Source organism: Meles meles, chromosome 4, assembly GCF_922984935.1.
Source record: "Meles meles chromosome 4, mMelMel3.1 paternal haplotype, whole genome shotgun sequence".
Taxonomy (NCBI): Eukaryota; Metazoa; Chordata; class Mammalia; order Carnivora; family Mustelidae; genus Meles; species Meles meles.
The window spans coordinates 131,407,575-131,433,914 of NC_060069.1; positions in this window are offsets into that span (position 1 = coordinate 131,407,575).

Here is a 26,340-nt window from a genome sequence, read left to right on the forward strand (position 1 = left end):
GTCTTTTCTGGTTTCATACAAATTTTAGGATTCTTTGTTTCAGTTCTGTGAAAAAAGTTGATGGTATTTTGATAGGGATTGCATTGAATGTGTGGATTTCTCTGGGTAGTGTAGACTTTTTTTTTTCAGATTTTTATTTATTTATTTGACAGAGAGAGACACAGCATGAGAGGGAACACAGAAGAGGAAGTGGGAGAGGGAAAAGCAGCCTCCCCATGGAGCAGGGAGTCCGATGTAGAGCTCGATCCCAGAACCCTGGGATAATGACCTGAGCGGAAGGCAGACGCTTAATGACTGAGCCACCCAGGTGCCCCATAGACATTTTAGTAATTTTTGTTCTTCTGATCTACAAGCATGGAATGTTTTTCCATTTCTTTGTGTCTTCCTCCATTTCTTCCGTAAGTATTCTTTAGTTTTTAGAGACAGATCCTTTACCTCTTTGGCTAGGTTTATTCCTATGTATCTATGGTTTTTGATACAATTATAATGGGATCAATTCCTTACTATCTCTTTCTTCTGTCTCATTGTTAGTGTTTAGAAATGCAAGTGATTTTTGTGCATTAATTTTATATCCTACCACATTGCTGAATTCCTGGGTGAGTTCTAGAAATTTTGGGGGTGGAGTCTTTGGGTTTTCCACATAGAGTATCATGTCATCTGTGAAGAGTGAGAGTTTAACTTCTTTTTTGCTGAACTAGATGCCTTTTTATTTGTTTTTGTTCTCTGATTGCTGAAGCTAGGACTTCTAGTATTGTGTTGAACAACAGTGATGAGAGTGGATGTCCCTGTCATGTTCCTGACCCTAGGCGAAAAGCTCTCAGTTTTTCCCCATAGAAAATGATATTTGCTGTGGGTTTTTCATTTATGGCTTTTATGATATTGAGGGTTATTCCATCTATCCTTATACTGTGAAGAGTTTTAATTATGAAAAGATGCTGTACATTGTGAAATGCTTTTTCAGCATCTATTGAGAGAATCATATGCTTCTTTACCCTTCTCTTATTAATGTGGGGTATCACACTGATTGAATTGGAGATGTTGAACCACCCTTACATCCCAGGAATATATCCCACTTGGTCATGGCGAATAATCCTTTTAATGTACTATTGGATCCTATTGGCTAGTATCTTAGTGAGAATTTTGGCATCCATGTCCATCAAGGATATTGGCTGTAATTCTCCTTTTTGGTGGGGTCTTTGTCTGGTTTTGGGATCAAGGTAATGCTGGCCTCAAAAAAAGAGTTTGGAAATTTTCCTTCCCTTTCTAGTTTTTGAAACAGCTTAATTTTTCTTTCAGTGTTCAGTAGAATTCTCCTGGGAAGCTATCCAGTCCTTGGCTCTCCTTTTTGGAAGATCTTCAATTACTGCCTCAATTTTCTTGCTGTTTATGGGTCTGTTTGGTTTCTCTATTTCTCCCTGGTTCAGTTTTGGTAGTTTCTAGGTCCCTAGGAATGTATCCATTTCTTCCGAATTCCCTAATTTTTGGCATAGAGTTGCTTATAATATGTTCTTATAATTGTTTGTATTTCTTCAATGTTGGTTATGATCCCTCCTTTTTCATTCATGATTTTATAAACTTGGATCCTTTCTCTTTTCTTTTTGATAAGTCTGTCGAGGGATTTATCAATCTTGTTAATTCTTTCAAAAAACCAGCTCCTAGCTTCGTTGATCTCTTCTACTGTTCTTTGGTTTCTATTTCATTGATTGCTGCTCTAATCTTTATTAATTCTCTTCTCCTGCGGGATTTAGGCTTTATTTGCTGATCTTTCTCCAGCTCATTTAGGTATAAGGTAAGCTTGTATATTTGAGACCTTTTCTTGTTTCTTGAGAAAGACTTATATTGCTATATACTTCTTCTTAGTATAGAAGAATGCATCCCATTCTTCTGTTGTTGCATCCCAAAGGTTTTGAACAGTTGTGTTTTCATCTTCATTTGTTCCCATGATTTTTTAAAATTCTTCTTTAATTTCTTTAATTGACATATTCATTCTTTAGTAGGATTGCCTTTAGTCTCCATGTATTTGAGTTCATTCCAAGTTTCCTCTTGTGATTGAGTTTAATTTACAAAGCATTGTGATCTGAAATATGCAGGGTATGATCCCAAATGTTTGGTACCAGTTTAGATCTGATTTGTGATCTAGTATGTGATCTATTCTGGAGCATGTTCCATGTGGACTTGAGAACAATGTGTATTCTGTTGCTTTATGATGGTATGCTCTGAATGTACCTGTGAAGTCCATCTGGTCCATTGTGTCATTCAAAGCCCTTGTTTCCTTTTGATCTTTTGCTTAAAATATCTGTCTATTGTGGTGAATGAGGTATTAAAATCTCCCACTATTATTGTATTACTATCAATGTGTTTCTTTAATTTTGTTATTAATTGGTTTATGTAATTGACTGCTCCCAAGTTAGGAGCACAAATATTTACAATTGTTAGATCTCCTTGTTGGATAGACACTTTAATTATATGGTGTCCTTACTCATTTCTCATGACAGTCTTTGGTTTAATATGTAATTTGTCTGATATAAGCATTGCCATCTCAGCTTTCTTTTGAGGTCCATTAGGATGATAAATGGTTTCTCACCCCCTCACTTTCAATCTGGAGATGTCTTTGGGTCTAAAATGAGTCTCTTGTAGGTAGCATATGATGGATCATGCTTTTTATCCAATCTGATACCTGAGTCTTTTGATTGGAGCATTTAACCCATTTACACTCAGAGTAACTATTGAAAAATATGTATTTTATGCCATTGTATTACCTGTAAAGTCACTGTTCTTGTATATTGTCTCTGTTCCTTCTGGTCTTTCTTCATTTTGGACTCTCTGCTTAAAGGATCCCCTTCAATATTTCTTGCAGAGCTAGTGTAGCAGTCACAAATTCTTTTAGTTTCTGTTGTCCTAGAAGTTGGGATTTTTTTCCCCTTCTTTCTAAAGTTATTTATTTATCTATTTTTAAAATATTTTATTTCTTTATTTGACAGAGATCACAAGTAGACAGATAGAGAGGTAGGCGTAGAGAGAGAGGAGGAAGTAGGCTCCCTGCTGAGCAGAGAGCCCGATGTGGGGCTTGATCCCAGGACCCTGAGATCATGACCTGAGCTGAAGGTAGAGGTTTAACCAACTGAGGCACCCAGGTGCCCCTTATTTTTTGTTTTTTTGGTTTTTTTTTTTTTTTGTCCTCCTATTTTGAATGATGGCCTATCTCAATAAAGTATTCTTGGCTGGATATTTTTCTCATATAGCACTCTGATTATATAATGTCAGTCCTTTCTGGTCTGCCAGGTCTTTGTGGATATGTCTGCTATCAGTCTAATGTTTCTGTCCTTGTAGGTGATGGACCTCTTGTCCTGAACTGCTGTCAGGATTTTCTCTTTTTCTCTGTAATTTGCAAGTTTCACTATTGTATGGCAAGGTTTTGATCAATTTTATTGATTTTTGAAGGGGGTTCTCTGTGCCTCCTGAATTTGAATGTGTGTTTCCTTCCCCTGATTAGGGGAGTTCTCCACTTAATTTGCTACACTATACCTGCTTCCCCTCCCTCTCTCTTTCCTCTTCTTCTGGGATCTCAGTTATTCTAATATTGTTTCACTTTATCATATCATTCTCACTTTATCACTTTATCATGTATCATATTCACTTTATTACTTATCTCTTGAATTCTCCCTCATGATCCTGTAAGTGTTCATCTCTTTTCCTCAGCTTCTTTGTTCTCCATCATTTTGTCCTCTATATCATTAATTCTTTCTTCTGTCTCATTTATCCTATCAGTTAGAACCTCCATTTTTATTGCATTTCATTAATAACCTTTTTTATTTCTACTTGATTAGATTTAGTTCTTTTATTTCTCCAGAAAGAAATTCTCTAGTGTCACCTATGTTTTTTCCAAACCCAGCTAGTATTTTTATAATCATTATTTTGAACTCTAATTCCAATATCTTACTTATATCCATAATGATTAGGTCCCTGGCATTCAGTACTGCCTCTTATTCTCTTTTCTGAGGTGAGTTTTTCCATCTTGTCATCTGTCCAGAGAAGAATAGGTGAATGAGAGAACAAAATACTAAAATGGCCACAACCACTCCAGAGAAATATACACTAAACAGATCAGAGGAGACCTAAAACAGAAACAATAAAAATTTTAAAAAGAGAGAATACAATCAGACAGTTAACAGAACAGAACAATATGCTGGGTTCTATGTGTATTTTGGTCTATTCTTTTAGAAAACTAGATCCAAAATTGTAAAGAAAGAAAAACTTATATATGTATAAAAATAAAATTAAATACAATCAAAGGATAGAAGTAACTGTACAGAAGAAAATTTTAAAAAGGAAAAAAAAGAGAGAGAATATGATCAGACAGGTGAAGAGAACAGACCAATATACTATATTCTGGGTGTATTTTGGTCTGTTCATTAGAAGAAACTGCATCCCAAAATTGTAAAGAAAGAAAAACTTACATATATACAAAAAAAAATTAAATACAATAAAAGGATAGAGAATAACTATAAAAAATGAAAATTAAAAAAGACTTAAAAAAAAGTTGATAAAATAAGAATTCGGTTGAAAAAGGAAAGAGAATAAAATTAAAATTGAAAGACTAAAGAATCCTGAGGGAAAAAACCCATGAATTTTATATACTCTTTCCCCCAGTGCTGGAGTTTTGCAGTTCTGTGTGATTCGTAAACTTGGTCCTGGCTGGATATTCTTGCTGATCTTGTGGAGAAGTGGCCTGTTGTGCTATTTCTCCAGTCTTTTCCCCTGACCGAATTGTACCGCCATTGCCAGGGAACCAGGCTAAGTAAGTGGCTCTGTATTGCTTTATGAGGTTGTTTTTTCCCCTGAAGCCTTTCTGCACCACATTAGAGGATGCCAATAAAATGGTGGCCTCACAATCTCCAGCCTCAGAACCAAAAGGTTGAGCCCCCCCAACCCCACCCTCCAGTCCTCAGTGCACCCTCAGGGAAAAGTTGTCAATCACTTCTGTCTCCCTGGTCTCTGTATGCACTCTGGGCTTATTCCACCTGTGACTGAGTGTTTCTGTCTCAGGCACATGACCCCAATTCAAGTCTCCAAACCGTGCAGTCTCCTGAGATGCACACTTGTGATGCTACTCCCTGGGATAGGAAAGTGGGTCTTGCAAAATTTCTGCTGCTGGCTGGGCCCTGGTTTGGGAGCAGTCCCTAACCTTGCTGTAATTTGCAGTTTATGGCAACCCCGAGCTGAAAGCCCACTCCTGGGCTTGCTGATTGCAGTTAGCTTCCCCACTCTGATGACTGGGAATTCTGCTGTACTCAGGCACCTCTGGTCTTCCTGTGACCCTGATCCTTAAACCTGAGACCACACTCTCCCACCTGGGATTCTGCCCTGCTCCACCTGAGCACCTGCCAGGCAGGGACATCCCTCACTGGAACAGACTTCTAAAATTCCAGTTTTATGCTTAGCTGCTATATAACTTTCTGGTAGTTAGCTGATGGAGGCTCCCTCCACCTGTGTTTCCCTTCCTGTATATTGACTCAGATTTACTTGTCTGCACCTCCTACCTTGCAGAAAGAGGTCACTTTTCTGTTTGTAGAGGAGCAGCTCTTCTTTTTTAGATCTTTGGTTGAGTTCGCAGGTGTTCAGAATGATTTGAGAGCTATCTATCTGAATTCCTGGGACCAGACAAAACTAAGTCTGCTTCTCCGCCATCTTGGAAAAAAAATTGTAATTGCCTTGTTTAAATAAATTTCATGGGCTAGCTATGTAATCCCATATACTCAGAGATAAATAAGAACTGTGTCTGGTCCCTTTTGTTAGAGAATCTTACCCACAGGAGTAGAGTGGAGAGGAAAATGAGGTTAGGCCATTTTTAAAATATATATATATATATTTGAGAGAGAGGAAGAGAGAGAGGGAGCAAGTGCTGGAGTGGGGGTGGGGGACGGGCCAGAGAGGGAGGGAGAGAGAAAACCATAGCAGACTTCCACACTGAGCACAGAGCCTGACCTGAGGCTCAGTACCAGACCCCGACATCATGACCCAAACTGAAACCCAAAGTCAGATATTCAACCGACTATGCCACCCAGGTTCCCTGAAGTTAGGCCATTTGAGGCTGTCCCAGTTTCACAAGTGTCAAGATAGTACATAATATTGGATCTTAGTTTTATGCCTTATATTACATATGACAATATGGAATAGCAAGTTAAGGCTAAGAATATGATAGGGACTCACAGTCAGAAGTAGCCAAGAAACCAGAGTTCACCCATATAAGTCTAAATATGAATAGTCATGCCCTTATGGCTCTATCATTATTAAAAGAGTTGAACCAAATTCTAACTCCCAGATACATTAAGATTTTTCTTTCTACAACATACCAAGCTAGCATCAATATAATTGTACAAGGCTTGCCCAAAGAGAATAAACTACCCAGGTTCAATACCCAAATGCAATCATTTTTTATTTTCAGTAGATTATTTTGGATGGGTTGTGGTGAGAAGTTATTTGTGTGGCTATAATTGATTTCATATTGAGATTTCTGCTCTTTTGTTAAAATAATAAATTATTTGTTTAGAATAGGATAGTTGGTAAGATTTCATTAGCCAAATAAATGAAATTAATTTACAGTCCAAGTTCATTTCCCTCCTGATATATTGAATGGCCAGGTCTTTCTGGGTAGGCTGCACACCTACATAGCTCTAAATTCACTTGCTTAGTAATTAGCTGTTTATCAGATTCTTGCTGAAAAGGCATGAGACAGTTATCTGACACAATTATCTTTGAAAATTGAATCCTCCATTTCTGGTCCTGCCGAGGACATTCACAGGAACACTGAGTGGTTGAAAGCTAAATGCCTTTCAAAAACCCTTGCCTTCTAGAATGCATGCAAACACAATTGCCAGTCACAGAATTTCTCCCCATCTTTCATGCATAGCCCTTTGTGGGTGAATCTTTTTGTTAGAAGTCTTTGTGCATGTTGACATATTAAAATTACCTTTGACCCGCTCTTCTGCTACTTTGTCTTTCTTACTATAGCATTCCTAATAGCCAGTCTGAAATGTAATGCTCGCTCCCTTTGTCCCTTCTCCACTGCTATATCTTCATAAACTAACCCAACACAAGTGAAGACAATTGTTCAGATTAACTAGGCTCTCAATGCATTTGGGGTAATGATATTTCTAGAGCTATTTGCTCTTAAGCAATCTGAAAATTTGCAGCTCATATAAGTATTAATGTGTAATCTACTCCCAGTTTAGAAATTAATATCAAGCTTTAATATGAATAGTTATAAAAAAAACACAGTTATTTGGGCACTTAAGAAGTCAAACCTAAAGTAATAGATTTCAATTTAAATGTCACATCCATTTAAAAATGGTTCTATAAGTCATCTCCCAATAGAATTGAACCAATTTTAGGATTCCATACACATTCAAGGCAGCACATTTGAAATTCATTTGTTTAGAAAATAAAAGGAAATAACAGAAAAAGAAGTACATTTTACTCTGGTTATTATGTTAAGTAAGATGTTGCTATAAGTGTTTCTGTCTTTAGCCACCATGATTTCTTGCCTAACGTAATGGCAGTCTTCATAGACAGATGGACTTCGTGATCATATCACTGTGTTCGTTCATCTGTCCATTAATTCCACAAATATTTAGTGCCTGGTAAATGGCAGACTTTGCCATGGTGCTAGAAGTGTAGACTATTGCAACAGTGGCCTGTGCAGCCTCGTCATCTTTAAACTTGCAGGCTCCCTGCCCATGATTTACAGAGTTTTAGCCTAGAAACCACATTTGCATGATTCTCGCTTCTGCTTAAATGTCTGTTTGCACACAGCGCTCTTTACATTCTGGCATTGTTCGATATTTCCAACTTCCTCTCCAATCACAGTCTCACACATACGTGCCACCTGAAATCCCACCCAAATAAAACCATTCATTGTTCTTTAAACACACAGACTCCTTCCTCCATGCCTTTGAACAGTTGGTACTGTTGTTCTGAATTCCGTTCCTCTCCAATTTTAAACACTTTTGGCTCGATCAACAACTACCATTCTTTCAAGATCCATTGAGATGTTTACTTCTGTGGTGAATATTTTCCAATTTGCCAGAAGCCTAATCGCTTCAATCTCATAGAACTGTACTCTATTAAACTGTGATAGAAATGATCACCCTATATGTAACTTATCTGGATCTGTTCCACTGTGCCATACTGTGAGCTCTTTCTGGGCAAAGACTGTGTGGTATTCGTTTTGGAATCTTAGAATGGTGCATAATAGGTTCTCAAAGAAATAGCATTAAATAAATGAAGTATAGGTACCGGGGCACGGTCATTTTCACATGCATTTTGATATATTCTTGCTTTGTTTTGTCTTTAGACAAGGTAATGTAATATTGACATCATATTCTGTTAAATACACTTTAAAAAAAAACAACCTTATTAGAAATTTGTATTTATTGAAGTTGAATAGTAACACAGCTTGGGCTGTTCACCTTTAACTTGTGGAATGGCTGGCTTTAATTGAAGTCTCGGTCTCTAAAGTGAACAAACGAGTCACCAGGCATTTCTTTTCAATTAGATGAAACAGAGAGAAGAGAATGATCATGGCAGCACTCTCTGAAAGGTGAGAATGTTCAGAAGATAACTAACCTCACTTGCAATACAATTGGTGTGTTGTTACTCCCTGGAACTGCCACCAGAAAATGCTTGCTAAATCAACTGTTCAGTTTCTCTTACTGTCTCTCATTCTTGTGCTTTCTCCCTTTCCCTCCTCTCTACCCCTCCGCATTTCTCCCTCTCAGGATAAGTGTCAAGCCAAACTAGCTTCATATCCAACTTTTCTTTGACCAAACCAATGCCCAGACAATTTCCTCTAATTCTGTTATCATGCTAAGATAAATCTGACTTATCAGAGGCAACACTTATTTTTAGAATAGCGAGGCTGTTGATGTTTATTTCCACGTTATGTTACTTGAAAGATGATATTTTCCAGAAGAAAATGTGTCTGCGACTGGATTCACTTTTAGCTAGGATGACCAAACATCATATGTCCCACTAATTTTCATCAGAATGATGAAATGAAAAATATGATTGAAGGTCAAGTGGGCATAGAATTCATCTGATGCGGAGCTAGTGTGAACAGAGCATTTTGAAAATTGCTTTTGTTTGAAAATTGCTTTCTTTTTGTCTTTGTGTACATGAGTATCCTTTTAAGGAATCATCTTTGTGAATTTGAACATTGATTTTGAAGAGTGCCTGATGTAGACCATTTTCCTTTTAGCTACAAAATAAGAAAAAGAAAAAAAATTTCATGGAATGTTCATATTAAATCTTTACATTCTAGCTACATCCTTGTATGCAATATTTCTTTACATTAAATCATCTTTTAAATTTCCTTATTCTTAATATAATTCCACTAACACACAAACACAATTTTTAAAACAAGTCTGAAAATGAGTTTGCCTGAAGCAACCCATAATTAAAGCAAAAAGAAGATAAGAATCTCCATTTTGCTGTCTTTACCTTCGCCTTTATGTTAGCAATACTAATGAACTTCGCAATGTTTAGGGTGAAAAATTGATTTGAACCTTTCTGCAGTTACTGCTGTGCTTTCTTTTCTCCCTCTCCCCCTAAGGATTTGTGCAGTTCAATTTGGCATTGATTCTTTAATGATTATGGTAGCCGTAGTAGAGAGACTGGTGTTTATCTTCATCATGTCCTGTAGATAGCACATTACGTTTATTTTTATACATAACTGCATTTCGATCATTTAGATAAGATACTCCAGCCAGTGGTTGACAACCGTCTTACTGTCTTTATTGATTTTATATTTTAATCTTGAAATGCATGTATGAATTCTTGGAATTCACTGTGTTAAAATATCTAATTCAAAAGTCGTGCGAGCGTTGCTTTAAACCAGTGATGAAGGGCCAGCTTCAACATGCTGAAAAGAGACCAAACATTAAGTAGAACTTACAGTAATTGTTAATTTGATGGTCTTCAGGCTGCTCATTGTACTTTATTTGAAGATGTCAATCAGTATTTTGAATATGTCATGTGAAATGTTTTAAGAACTATCAAATGCTTCAGATTCTCATTTTGTAGCAATAAAATAATTATTTGTCCCTTCTTTGTGATGTTTCTCTTAAAATTGTTAGCTAATAATATTCTTAGGACATCTCACTGCTATGTGATATTATTTCCTTTGATGTTTTTCTTTTCTCTTTTTAAAGATTTTATTTATTTATTTGAGAGAGCGAGTGAGTGAGCAGGGGGGAGGGGCCAAGGGAGAGAGAGAGCAGACTCCTGGCTGAGCAGGGAGCCCGATGTGGGGCTCAATCCCAGGATCCAGAGATCATGACTTGAGTTGAAGGCAGTCACCTAACTGACTGAAGCAACCAGATGTCCCCATGTTTTTCTTTTAAATAATCTTCAGTTTCATCACTGTGTCTTTAAACACCCTAATGAATGAAATGTATAAAACAATCAGAAGTTTAATATTTTGCAGATTTTTAGGAATACAGCAGATCCATTACATTATGGCAAATTACTTACTGTCTTACTCCATTAGGGCTGCTATAACCAATGCCTTAGGCTGGGTGGATTGTAAACAATAGAAATCTATTTCTCGCAGTTCTGGAGGTTGAGAAGTCCAACATCAAGTTCCTGGCATATCTGGTGTATGGTGAGGGCCAACTCCTGTTTCGTAGATAGCAGGCTTCCCTTTTCCCCGTGACTATTGGGGCTCCTTTTTATAAGGGAACTAGTCTCATTCATGAGGACACCATCCTCATGATCTAATCACCTCCCAAATATCTCACCTCCTAAAATCATCATATTGAGGGTATTATAATTAAGCTTCAACATACAAGTTTTAAGCAGACAGAAACATTGTCCATGGCATTTTTGGAATTTAGTATAGGTTGAAGAGTAAGACTTCTAAGGGCATGTGTGTCTCTGATAACTTTATCGCTCAACTATTAAGTCATGGTAACATATCTGTCTACAGGTCCTAATAGATGGACTATGTTAAATAAATTGACCAAATAAATTCTGAACTGTTAGTTTCTTTGACTCTTTGTCCTCACTTGGTAATGCATTTCGGTTCATTTTGGATAATAGTCTCAAATCATCTCGTTCTTTATACACAGCCTGTGGTTTATCACCATGCCCTGAGTTTTTTCACAGTATATTTAAAATGGTGTGTTTCCTGGAAATGCAATGAGAATTAATTGGTCTTTGTGAAATGAATGGAGGTATAATTGGATATAGGGCTTGTGATCCATCCAAATAAAACTGAAGTGTGAACAGTAATATAGCTCTGCCTACATACCAGGAGCTTCAAGAAACTAGGTGACAAACCACTGAAAATCTTGCTAATTCTCTTACTTCCTCTATTCCTGATTAACTCTACCCCATTTTCCAGCTTTGTCTTTATCTCGCCTTCACGCCTATTATTTTCTAGTCACGTATTTTATTTCGTATTGATTTCAAACTCATTTTCCTAAGAATCTTCTGTTTATAGTTTCTTTCCTTTCCTCTTTTTCTTTACAAAATCCATATATATATATATGAAAATTAATAATGACATTTTAAATCTAAGATCTATTAATAATTTGGGGTTTAGGATAATGTAAACATTTGACTAAATGTGCAGTGTCTACGTCCTTCTAAGAGGGAAGCGTTCCCTAAGTATATGAGAAGCCGAAGGTATTATAAATGAATTATAAAGCAAGCGTGTGTGTGTGTGTGTGTTTGTGTGTGTGTGTATAAATGTTTTAATCTATTTAGCCCTAAACCCTAAATGTGTGTTTCAAGTGCTCTGCTCTTTGCTTGTTTATTTGTTTCAAGTTTTTATTTAAATTCTAGTTGGTTAACCTTTGGAGTAATACTGGTTTCAGGAGTAGAATTTAGTGATCTTTCACTTGCACAACACCCATTGCTCATGACAAGTGCCCTCCTTAAGACCCATCACTCATTTAATTGCCCTGCTTGTGTATGTAGTCTGCTATTTCCAAATAATATTCTTTATTAGAGATGTGGCATTAACTTAACAAGAATTTGGTAGTGATTTGTCCAGTTTAACTTGTCTATGTAAAAGCTATAAATCAGCATTTTTAGAAGGTATTCCATACCTTTTATTATTATTTCAAATTTGAAACACTCCCACCTAAATAGAAGCTGTAATAAATTCTTGATAGAGCTCCCTACCTTCGTTTTATCCAACCAAGTAGATGTTTATGGAGGATCCCGTTCATCCCACATATGAGAAAAATTAATAATCTTCTACATGGTTCTTTTGTCTTAATTCACTTTCATTTCCAAGTTATGTAATTGTTACCTAGTTTTATCTTCCATATGTCATCACACTGTCGATAAGAAAAAACCTGGAATTAGCCTTGCATTCAGGACTTTGCAGTTTTTTGATGTTTTGATTTGTGGAAAGAAAAATAGAGTTGATTTCAGTTCACTTATATGTGTGTGAACTATATACATTCATGCAGACAAGTCTCGTAAAGATTCTGAACTCATATTGTCACATGGAAGATAGTAATTCATGTATTATCTTCCTGATAATAATCAAATCTGATGGGCTAATAAGTAAACTGTGAGGTGCTACCTATAGATTATGTCTTATTTATTTTTATTTTTTACATGTATCTTCTGTTTTAGCAACATTTATCTGCATATTGGTTGTCCTCCCTCACTCTCTTTTCCTGGTTTCTGCATTTGTGTGACTTCAACACACCCTGTGAAGCCTAGGCCACCGCAGTCCCCTCCCCATCATCAGCCTTCTCCATGGCCAACTTCATCCTTTGTGTCTTTATTACAAATACATAATAAATTTTCTGCTGCTCTAACATGAAGAGTGTGGATTTGTTTCATAGCAATGTGAATCTCCACTGCCTGGCACAGAGCTCTCCATTATATTAACTGTGCAAAAATATTTATCATTTGTTTATTTATAGCTGTCTTGTCAAACTTAATTTTGGATTCTTTTTTTAATTCTTTTAATTCTTTTTTAAATTTCCAAAGTTTTGGGGGCGCCTGGGTGGCTCAGTTGGTTAAGCCTCTGCCTTCCGCTCAGGTCATGATCTCAGGGTCCTGGGATCGAGTCCCGCATTGGGCTCTCGGCTCGGCAGGGAGCCTGCTTCCCTCTCTCTCTCTGCCTGCCTCTCTGCCTACTTATGATCTCTGTCTGTCAAATAAATAAATAAAATCTTAAAAAAAATAAATTTCCAACATTTTCCAAAGACTGTTTTCAGTAGAAACCTTTAATTTTCATGATTGATTTTCCTCTAGGTGCTCTAGGAGAATAGTCCCATTTGAGTAGACCAAATTTCAGTTCATCTCATTTGTGAAAAGAGAGAGTATCTCCTTACTCTGTGTAGAATGCTGACTGATTCATCTATTATCGGCAGAATCCAAAAGGAGTCTGGCCTTTCTGGTCATTGATCTCCCAAGGAGAGCCAGCTTTTGGGCTCACCTATTACCCACTAGCCACTGTTGTTTCTTTTATCTAAGACTAGGACAGAGGAAATCAACAGTTACTGATTTTGTTGAGTTATGGAATATTTCCCGCTGTTGTAACTTTTGACTCATTGGGTGATAATCAGTTAAACAGAAGCTGAGCACGATGAAAAGGTAGAGAAGATGAGACTCCAACAATAATCTTGGTTTCCCAGAGCGCTTTTTGTTTTCAACTGAAAAGGAAAAATAAGAGAGTAGTGTAACTTAAGAGCAAATTTTGGTTAGTAACAAGGAAAGCCTTGGTAAATGTAGTTTCTGTTCTAAATATGAGTGGGGGGAGGTGCACTACCTATGCTGAAATGTTTCAGAAGAGACTGAAATGTACTCATCGTGATACACTGATGCACTAAGGGAGTGTTTGTGATCTCTTCAGTAATCCAAGATGTGTGCCTAAAGAAGTATTTTTTACTTTGTTGAACTATGCATTTACCCAAATTAATTTCTTATGGAAATTTTCTGCTTTCCAAGAAAGTTCATAATAATTGGTAGAACAAGTTAAAACTCTCTTTAAGGCAATTTTCCTCCAAAAGCAGGCAGGCAATGCCTTTGTTTTTATTTGAAAATGTACATTAGCGGCGCCTGGGTGGCTCAGTGGGTTAAAGCCTCTGCCTTCAGCTCAGGTCATGATTCCAGGGTCCTGGGATCGAGTCCCACATTGGGCTCTCTGCTCAGCAGGGAGCCTGCTTCCCCTCTCTCTCTGCCTGCCTGCCTCTCTGCCTACTTGTGATCTCTGTCAAATAAACAAATAAAATCTTAAAAAAAAAATGTACTTTAGCAGCTCGCATACTTGCCCAGCACATACATATAACTTATTAGCTCTTAACACCAAAGCCCCCATGGGAAGTATCAGTATCATCATTGGGGTGGACATTGCATCGCTTATATGTTTGTTAAATTTAAACCTACACTGTAAAGAGGTTCACTTTATCATATATAAATTTAACTTAATGAAGTTCATTAAATGAAATCAAAACCCCTAGTGTCTTAGAAGTTAAACTTAAAACAGACACTATTCAAATGTGAAGCAACATGTAAATACAAATCAAAGATGTGTTCCATCTTCATCCTGGAGGAACCTTATTGGATGCAATTTGAAGTTGGGAGTCATGGGTTATTAATATTAATAGGTATTAGGTGATGAAACAGACACTGTACTAGACATTTCATGCTTATTATCTCACCTGAAGGCTTAGCTATTATTATTATTCACATTTTATGTTTGAGAAAGAGGAGACTAAGAAAGCTTAAAATTTTTGCCCAAAGTCAGACAACATCTGAGTGGTAGAGCTGAGATTCATACCCAAGAACTTAGTATTACCATCTATGCTTCTAGAAGAGTACACTAGGTTACTTCCATAGATTTATCATTCCCAACAAAATTATATAAATATACATATGTATTTTTTAAAGATTTATTTATTTGAGAGAGAGAGAAAGCACAAGTAGGAGGGCCAAAGGGAGAGGAAGTGAGAGAATCCCAAGCAGACTCCACATTTAGCACAGAACCCCACATGGGGCTCCATCTCCCGACCCTGAGATCATGACCTGAGCTGAAATCAAGAGTCAGATGCTCAACCAACTGCACCATTCAGGCTCTCCAGCCCACAGAATTATACTTCAAAGCATTATATTACATTAAATAATTCTGTACTCTCATAGCCTATATTTCACAACAGAAAGGGATATTGTAAATGTTTTTCTCTTTTCTCATGCCATGTTTCTTTAATTCAAAACCATATGAATTTATGTTCTTGGTACTTTGATAATAGGCCCTATGTATATACATCTATGGAGAAAATTGTTCATGTGTTCATAGGGGGTTGTGTTTATGGTGGGTAAATTTACTATATTGTAATACTCAGCATCCAAATGCAGTTGTATCATATTGTCTACAAAAATCAATTGTCTTATTATTAACATATCAAAATATGTGATTTTAAATAAGGGGTTAGTGTATTCTTAGGGTACTTTCTTTTTTTTTAAAGATTTTATTTATTTGACAAAGAGAGATCACAAGTAGGCAGAGAGAGGCAAGCGGGTCGGGGGGGGAGGGAAGCAGGCTCCCTGCTGAGCAGAGAGCCAGATGTGGGGCTCAATCCCAGGACCCTGAGATCATGACCTGAGCCGAAGGCAGTGGCTTAACCCACTGAGCTACCCAGGTGTCCTGGGTACTTTCATTTTTAGACAAGCCTCTTGAAGATCAGAATTTCAAGCTATTATGATAGGTGTCCAAAGCAAATGAGGTAGTTGCCACTTTAGATTTGTGGGTTCTACCTAAAAATCATGCTGAAGGGGCGCCTGGGTGACTCAGTGGTTTAAGTCTCTGCCTTCGGCTCAGGTTATAATCTGAGGGCCCTGGGATCGAGCCCCACATCAGGCTCTCTGCTCAGCAAGGAGCCTGCTTCCCGCTCTCTCTCTGCCTGCCTCTCCTCCTGCATATGATCTCTTGTCTGTCAAATAAATAAATAAAATCTTTAAAAAAAATCATGCTGTAGTACTAGCCAATTACCATATGAATTTGCAGATTTATCCTTAGATAATAAAATTTGGTATTATGAATATACTAAAACATTCTTAAAATTTGAAATAATATCTACCTATTAAGATAACTGACAGGAGTTCAACCAATTATAATACATATTTATACTGACAAGTTTATTTTCTTAGTATTGCATTGATTTTATTTTTTAAAGGCTATTTTCTTAAGATTTATTTATTAGAGAGAGAGAATGAGCATGAGTGGGGGGAGGGGCAAAAGGAGAGAATCTCAAGCAGATTCCCCACTGAGTGGGGAGCTAGACACTGGACTGTCTCCCCATCCATGAGATCATGACCTGAGCAGAAATCAGAAAGTGGAAGGTTAACCGACTGAGCCTCTTAGGTGCCTCTGTTTCAGTGATTTTGAAAGAAGAATGCACATGTTTGATGTGGGGTTTTATTTTATCCATGGCTACTGGCAGCTAATAAGTTATATATATATATATATATTTTTTTTTTTAAGATTTTATTTATTTGACAGAGAGCGACCCAGCAAGAGAGGGAGCATAAGCAGGGGGAGTGCGAGGGGGAGAAACAGGCTTCCCACTGAGCAAGGAGCCCAATACGGGGCTCGATCCTAGGGTCCTGGATCATGACCTGAGCCAAAGGCAGAGGCTTAACGACTGAGCCACTCAGGTGTCCCTAAGTTATATATAATTACTAATGAAATTGTTAGAATATAAGCAACCACAGTTGAAAATCTCAGTTTCAATAAAAATACTTTAAAGTATCATCTAACTAATATAATAATTCTAAATTTTCAAATAATAATCAAATCATAAACAGCCTCTAGGTTCATGCATGCTTTTATTTACATCAAAAGCTGAAGCAAAACGGCTTATGCACATAAAAGGAATATGAAATCTAGGGTTTATCTCAAAACAGGGACTCTGATATCTAGTGCACATAATAATCAAATATTGGAGGAGGAAGATGGGAATATCCCTAGGCAAGCAGAATCCAAGATGACAGGGTATCTGTTATATCAAAACCCAGTCAGGCAGAAATTACTACAATGCAGTATATTTATACATTTTCTCTGGAAGAACTGATCATCCATACATCACTGAGAAATGTGACTAGAAGCGAAAACACCAGGGATAACTGAGAAGAAGCCTTTGGACAAACTAACAACCACAGAGTATGGATGGAAGCGTCGAACTGTTCATCTAGGTTTGTGATGATCTGAAATCCAATCTACCCCCATCTGACACCTAAAACAGATAAGACATTTAAGATAATGTGAGTATGTGATGTCATTTATGTATAGGATACCAGGGGAAGGAGAGTTACAAAGGCATTAATTCCAAGACAAGGAAAATGGATAAAACATCTGAACAAATATGAACCTACAGTAGCCAAAGAGTATTTCTTTGCAGACAAGGTTCTAGCTTAGTCAGGAGGGGCTTGCAGAATTCTTAAAAAGAAGAAGTAATCTGCAAATATCTTAAGTAAGTTCAGTGATTGCAAGTGTCTGGAAGAACGATTGGGAGGCTCTGCTAAAGGAAAACTTGGCAATGAACCAGACAGTGATAAGTAAGAAAGCAAGGACAGCTCCGCTCACCTAGACGAGTTGATGACAGCTTTGTGCGCGTAAACCTCCTGAATCAAGTAGGTCATCCTTTTCTCAAGTTGGCATTCTGAGTGTCACAAAATATGTGACAGAAATTTCTTTTTCTTTGGAGACACAATTTTTTTTATTGTGCTAGATTTATTTAGGTATTCTTGACTAAATGACTACATGTCTTTCTACGTCCTATCTCCTAAATCTAACGTTAAGTCCTGCAAAGGGTTCTTGTGTAATGTCCCCCGACTCCCGACCCCAACACCAGCCATTGGTTTCATTTCCTTTCCCAGGGTCCTTTGTAAACATTATTATAAGTCTCTGCACTGTGGTTATAGCCTCCACGCTAATTTCCTTCATAATTACTTTATATCCTTCACATTCCTATCAGAGTTATCTTCTCAATCATTTGAATCATATTATTATCTATCATTAAACTCTACAGCGATTCCTCATTACCTGTCTTTATCTTTTCAGTTTTCTATCATATTGTATTGTGGCCAACTCTGTCATCAGCCAAATAACTCCCCTTACAGCTCCCTGAATATATCAAATGTGTTATTGGAATACACACACACACGCACACACACACACGTATATATACATTTCCTTTGAATATTTGGTTATTTTGTTCTCTCATTTTGAATAGTATTTCCTTTTCTATTTATCAAATACCATCTTGTATCTCAAGTGCCAAGTCTTTAATGTAAGTTTGGTTGGTTCTCCCAAGTAAAACTGATCAGTCTTCCCCCTGAATTCCTGTAGTTTTGTTCTGCCTTCTGTTAAAGTCATCATCTACAAGGCATTATTTTATACTTCTTGGGTCCATCATGACTGATAACTGAGTGCTTTGTTCAGAATAGAACATCTATAGACCTTTTTTTCTTATTGTGTTTATAAGTTGATGTAATTAAAGTGGCCTCAAATTGTTTATCTACCTGAACAGAGAATATTTAGTTTTGTCTTCTGCTGTATCTTCAAAGTAACGTTGTGACTGGTTCATTGTAAGCTGTTTATAAATACTTGCTTAGCGAATGAGTAGGTTTTCTGGACCATAAAGTTTTCTGGTCCTGATGAGAATGCTCCAGCTAAATTGGTGAGAAAACAAAAACATGTATCTGGCATTGCCTGAATGGTAGAGAAAATCAATGAATTATTTGCTAATTTTATCTGATTGAATGTGCATCTTCAAAATTAATAAATACTGTGTCTGTTCAAATGTATATCCTAAAATAGAGTCAGTATAAGTTGTATTTAACTACTTATATATTTTATCATTTTGAAAAATGATATTTCAAATGCACTTGAACTATAATTTTTCACAAAATATTTTTAATACTGTCTTTATTCAACAAAGCTAGCTAACCATTAAAAAATAATTTGCTCTTTTGTTTTTTCTCCCAGATAAAACCTATCTGTCACTGGCTGGGTGTAATGCAAGGAAGGGACAAAGATGAAATGGAAACATGTTCCTTTTTTGGTCACAATATCACTCCTCAGCTTGTCAAAAGATCACCTGTTCCTGGCCCAGCTTATTCCAGGTAAGTGCCAAGCATCTGTTTCACTCTTTTATCGAATCATGACCTGTACTTTCTTTGCTTTAAATTCGTTCTTCTTTATGTGTCTTGTGAATTGTTCATTTGCTTTCAAATGTGTAAGTCTGTGTGAATGGTTTCTTAAGTCTGCGTGCTGGCATGTTTCAGGGATCAAAATTTTTGAATACAGAGCACTTTATTAACTTCCTAGAAAAAGTGAGAAGATGGACAAAAATATTCACTGTCGCTGAAACATGTAGAGAGTTATTAGCTTAACTTAGTGAATTAGAGTGGTGGAAGAACAATTATAGTAGGGAAGAAATGTGTAACACGAAAAGAAAAGCGGTTACAATGCATGTTAGTACCATAGAAAGGGGCCATCAAAAAAAGTGAAGTATTTAAACCTGAAATTCCTTTAGAGGAGTGACATGTTAATTAACAGGCTGCACAATGTCAGAATAAAAATGCAACAAGCTGCCATGGCTACTATTGTTTCCAGTGAAGTTAGAAACTGGTTCCCTTGAAGTCATAATTTTGTTAATGGTGCTGGAATAACATTGCTATAAAAAGCTTTACTTAAACTCTTCTGTAGGAAATTGACTACACCCAATGCTATGGTACGGGAAAATAGAAAAATGTATTGATATGCTAATCAAAATATAATGTCAATTGTCCTCTTAAATCAAACTATAGGAATGAATTGTAGTTCATTTAGATAGGTTTAATTTATCATCATAATTGAGACAAGTTATTCATAAAAGAATGGCAGATGGTGTTTCATTAAATTAAAACTTGAAGTTTGAGTTTTATTTTACTGTTATATTTATTTTAATATTCGTTGACTGTATATAATTTATCATTAGTATCCACACACAAATCAGAATTCCCAATCTAGGCGCTTGACTTTTTTTTCCCTTGCTGTGTTAATACTTGGACCTGGCAGATAAACAGGTGAAATGTTGTGAATAAACAAATGGAATTATTTGTGTTAAAAACATTTCTATAGGGTGAAAGTATACAGAAAATTTAGTCTGTTGTAACAAAGTACATTTAGCTACTTTGTACTCAATACACTAATGAGATTACTAAAAGTTTGTATTTTTAATTTGTTTCTATATTCCCTTCCCTTGCCAGAACTCTGTTGAGTATTGATTAAAAATGCAATTTTTCTTATTGCCGGTGTTTGATATTGGTCCGTTCACTAATTTTAAAGTATGAGGAAAACGCAAATTAAGTACAAAATAATTCATCATTTTTCTAATTGTCAGGATAAGGAGGGTATTAGTATGAAAATATTTTGAAAAACCATGATTATAGATACATACAGATTTAGATTATAGCTTAGGTATAATTAACCTTAAACTGGCCAGCCAGTAACTATTAAAGGTCAACAAATTTAATCCATGATCTAGTTATCAAGCAGGTAATGCAATCTCAAAATGATTACATGTGGTTTGAATCATCTTTACCTAGACACCTGGAAGAAGAAAAGCATGCATTAATGTGTGTGGTGGGAGGTACTAAGGTTTCTGTATGAAATATAAAGTTACCTTTTCATTTAAGAAGACATTATATCATTTCAAAGAAGACCAACTTGAACATTTAGATCTAAAATTTCTCAGAACTGTAGTTACTCTTCTAGAGCAAACATTTTTATAACTAAAGAAAACTTAAATGAATTTATTGCTTCATACAATACGGAGATTGGCTTTAGAGGTGATCGCTCAGTTATCAGTTAGTTAACAATGTGTCAGGGCCCATTTTGAGGCAACACCTTAAAAAGAAATATGAGTACCAAAAAGGGGATGCATAAAATTATATGTCTGTCTTGTTTAGGACCACAGAGTTCAAGAATTACTTCAAAGTAATTTACCTGCTAAAAGAAACAGACTGTTAGCTTTTCAAAAGGAACACCTGCAGACTGGAAGTCATTACCGTAACTGCCGCCCCGCCCCCCCCCCCCCCAGGAGTATTGGTTTCAGGCTAAGGAGATGACAAAACGACTAAAGGACTCCTCAGCCTCAGATTCTCCTCTCCTTGGTGTTAATCCTGGCATGAACTGAGGTCCTGATTCCTTTTGTTGTTGCGGTTCTAGTTTCTCAAGTTCCATAGAGATGTGGGCCTGGAGTGAGTTTAGGGGAGTTTAGATAGAACAGAGATGGGAAGATCAATATCAGTGTCTTTTTATTTTTATTTATTTTTAAATTTTTTATTTAGTTAGTTTTTCAGTGTCTTTTTAAAAAACAGTTTCTGATTTACCTGATTTACTCCCACTCTTCACCTTGAGAAAAGAATATTCTCCTTCATCGGAAATTTATTGCAGAAGGCAGATAAATGGGAAAACGTCACAAGTTTCTGAAAAACTAGGAAGTATATGGTCTCTAGAACTTAACTCCTTGACTTGTTATTAGCAGAGGTGTAGACAGGCACAAGAGGTCTCAGGGCACAAAATTTTTAAAAAATGCGAAATAACCACCATAATGCATATTATTTTATTACCACAGTAATCCATTGGTTTTCAATAAAGCTATGACTTGGTTACTTGGTGTCATTAAATATTAAAATATTATTTGAATATAACCTTTGGCTTGATGGATTACCGAGCTCACTTTTTAAAAAATTTCTCTTATGTCTTTCTATATAATGCAGCCTTAAAACAGCTTGTGTTTTCGCAGATTTACATTTTGTTTATTTACATACAGTATTTTATGGAAGTGGTTGGTGTGTCAGGAAGGTGCCTAGAAATTACACATTTTAAATCAAGAAATGTTCTTGTTTAAAACCATGCATCAGTTTTAAGAGAAAGGTGTAATTAAGAGGCGGATACTGGGAATGACTAGGCCCTTCCAACAATTCAGAGTCCTTGCCCTTCGTGGCCTACAGAGCCTTTGAAATCCTGCCTCTGAATGAAAACCCCTGCTAGACATTTGTCCTGTCACTTTACCTCATCTCTTATTTACATAGAACGTACTCTTAAGCCAACTGTGGTTGTCTCCTGAGGCATGCCTTATCTGGGCTGTGCCACATCTTCATTTAATCTCTCCTACAAAGGAATCTGACAGATCCCTATCTTTACTTCTTAAACCTCCACCTCTGATTGCAACAGATGTCAGGAAGACAATGAAAGACAAATGTTAAATGATATGTTTTAAAAGTATACATTTCACATATACTGGGTTGAACTGAAAATTTGAAGAGCATCTGTGGTGGGAAACACACACACAGCACCACAAGGTTGAATTCTAGGTGTATATTGTGAGATTTTAAATGGAGATGCATGGGGAGGGGGGAGCCCACAAGGTTGCATTTCTATTTGAATAAATCCGACAGCCCACTTTAGAGTTAAAATATGATTTATTTTTCCCTCTCTCTTCTCTGCATGTGCAGCAGCATTTTCCTTCATTAAAGATGCAGGTGCTGACAGGGTGATTTCCTTTGCCCTGCCTCATGTCAACAAGGCTTGAGTGTGAAATTGTCTGAAATGATTTACTGCTTACCCTCCCCACCTATCCATCCACCACCACTTCAGTGTCTTGCTGTTTTACGCAGAGGACGGTAATTGCAAGGAGCTAAGTGTTATCTGGGTTTGAATCATCTTTAGGTAAATTATAAATTTTCAAGAAAGAATTCGTGTAAAATTCTAGAAATGATAAGGATGCATATACCTACAATTCCCATATATATCGATTTGCGTGTGTTTTGTTTTCTTTTTCACATGCCTAATGGCTTGTTGAGTAGATTTGAGAGATTGTTTCAGATTTTAAAAATCTCCTTTGTAATGTAAAACAATAGAACAGAAAGTCTACTTCTGAAACTGAAATGTGATAGAATCTTCAGATGTTTCTTGTGGAGCGCGTTATTTAACTAATGCTGCATATATACAGCCTACAAAGTTTTTTATGTGCAGGGATGATTTTTCCAATGGTTGTGATTCGTTCCTACAGCACAGTAGCCATGGGCAGTGATAAGGAAAATGCGTATTATTTGCAGTCTACAGAGATCGCTTGGTCCTAGGCTGTTTGATTTTTTTTAACTGCATTGACTATTCAGAAATCAGTTTTAAACTTAAAAAGTTAATTCTCTTCTATTAGAATATAACATTTAAACTTAAAAGTCTTTCAACAGGTTACTTGGCTCTTTCAATTATGCACTGAAAAAGGTATTACTATAAACAAAAGTAAAAATATATATATATAAATAAGTAAATAAACAAAAGTGATATGATTTTATGTGCTACTTGACAAATTTGTAGGACTCTAGAATTGCCTCTTAATATATTTCCCATAGATTATTTTTTCAGAAATGCTTTAGATGTTCATCGAAAGTAAAGTTTTCTAGGGCTCATGGCAGAATGACTGAAACAGAGAGAACCTGGATTTGAAACCCCAAAACCTGAAGTTTTATAAATACCCCAAATCACTCTAATACACAGATAATGTGAGAAACACTGCTTTGGACAAAATTTAAGTCGATAAATAGTTGGATACATTAAGAAATGTTTACTGTCTGAGGAAGGAGTCGCAGGAAAGGAGAATAACAGTGTTCGAAGATAATTCTTTTAGATATTTCAAGGTCTTGGGGACGCAGATTTGAGGCCATTGCTGATTTATTTTGCTTTGTTTTTACCCATGTTTCTTGCTATTTTTGTCTCATGGTAATATTTAGAGATTCAGAAATATTGTTCATACTGGAGGAAAGACATTAATCAATGGGTCAATGAAAATTAACATATATATTTTAAAAATTGCTTTATAAAATACTTAGCTTTGCCTAATTAGTATAATTTCTCCCAAATTTTGACCATGCCTTAATGAAATGTTTTTTCAGACATTAATTGTCTGGGAATTTATATCCAAATTAGAGTAATATAGCAATTATGCAAATTTTCTGTAAAAAGAGATTAAGAGCCCAGTGTTGCCTTATAACTAATGGGAGCCCTAGATACTTCTGCCTTCATGGGTTCCTTCCACCATAAAGAATATTAAACACATTTTAATGTTTGTGCTGGCATTAACACGAGTATAATCTTTGACTATAAAAGTAAATTTTCTTTTTCTGATTTTAAAATAAATTAAAATATTTTCATGGGCCCCTAACTGTATTGTTGGCCTACACTATGCCACTATGGCTAGTGGGCAAGTCAGTTCTTTTAAGAACCGTGAAAAGACAAAGTATGCATTCATGACTTATACTTAAATGTGATAGCTAGAAAACATATTTACTACAAATGAAATACAGTAAAACTTTGTATCACCGGTTTCTCTAAGTTTTATAGGAAGCTAGAAAGCCAGAAAAGAAGAGAAACCACATATTCTCTGAATGTTAACTTTTTGTAATTTAATTTTAGCCAAAATAATAAAGAATCTACCCATACCAAGAAAGAGAAAGAGAGGAGGGGGAGGAAAGACTACTCAGGAAACATTAAAAACATCTAAATGTCATAGTGGAGAAAAGATGACTTTTGGTTTGGATGGGTCTGTGTTTGAATAATATCTCTACTGTATATTTTAGTTTTGTTACCTTGGTCAGTAAGTTAATCTCTCCTTATGTCCGTTCATACTTCAGAGAGAAAGCTAGAATTAGTTTGTGTTGTGTCTGAATTAAAGATGAAATATTAAAAAAAAATTCAGGACCCTGAATGGATTCTATATACGGAAGTTGTTCTTAATAACCTTAATAATAACATTATTACCTATAGTGTGTGTTACTAGTCTAATCTGTACTCTCTGGTTGTAGCACCACAATAACAAACTACGGATGCCATTGAAGGAAAACAGACATGTAATTGAGGATGAGATCCCATGATAAAGTCTTTGCCAAATCCCCTTCAGAGCCTAGAGAGACAATTTGAGAACATTTCACAGAGCAGGCAAACAAAATAAGAATCTATCGGAAAGTGAACTTACTAAACACCTAGTGTGAGCTATGTACTTTAGTTTTGTAAGTTCTACCTGGTTGGAGAGAGGTGAGTGGGAAAGAAAATCCCGGACTCATGCCAGGAGACAGAGCTATGAAGACTATAAGAACTGTGGTGTGGTTTGGTTGAAAGGAAAAGTGCATTATTATTGGAAGTTTGGAGATGAATCTAAAGAAATTTGAAGCTCAAATCTTGAGGAAACTTTTGTACAAAGCTAAGAAGCTTTAAATGTAAAAATGTAAATATAAAAAATTGTCTTTCTGGAGTAGGCAAAAATAATGAAAATCAATTATTCATCTACTTTGTTAGTTACAATAAATGATCATTATGATAAAATACAGGAAAACACTCTTGGAAATTTTCAAAAGTATTATCAATACCTAAAAGTGTAAGTAGTACATAGAAATTGTTCACTGAATGTTTATTGAGAAATGAATAAGGTAATGAGAGGAAGAGATTACAGAAAAAAATGTCAGAATCTCAGTATAGATCAGGCAAAAGAGAAGGAAAAGAGATTTGCAAAACATATGGATATATGATATAGATATGATATATATCTGATATGATATAGAGTCAGAGGGACCACAGGAAGTGAGAGCAAGGAAGGAGATGAGTCAAGAATCACCCTAAGATTCAGCAGGAAGGGAGACTGGTGACATCATTAATGAAATTAGGTGGACATAGACTGCTACATTATGATTTGATTTAATGCATACTTATTGTTAGATGATTTAGAATATATAATTATTTTAAAAGATCAAGTAAAAAATGTATGAGCATAATAGTACACTTGATCAGGTCTTCGAACTGCTAATTGCGTTATGATTTTTGTTGGACTTCAGCTCGAAATGGTCATCTGTAATGCTGTTTAGAGTCACCCATCATGTATATATGTGTGCATGTGTATGTACACATATATATGAATGTCTTTATGTACACATACATATTTATGAATATATACACATGTGCGTATATATGAATGAATATATATATTATTTGCTATATCTCTTGTATCTATATTAAAACTGCTTGAATTTTTCTGAACAATTAACCAAGTTAAAGTTAGGTCTCTTAAAATAAATAATATGACCAAACTGTGGAGTAAATGGCTGTTAAAATATGTGGTATATATGATTTATTCTCTCAGTATAATTGTTTTTCAGGGTTTTCCTTCATATTCCTTTACTGACAAAAACACATTTTTGAAATTCTTTGATTATTAAATCCGTTGACATTGTGATGCGACCTTTTTTTTTTTTTTTAAGTTTTTGTGTGTTTGT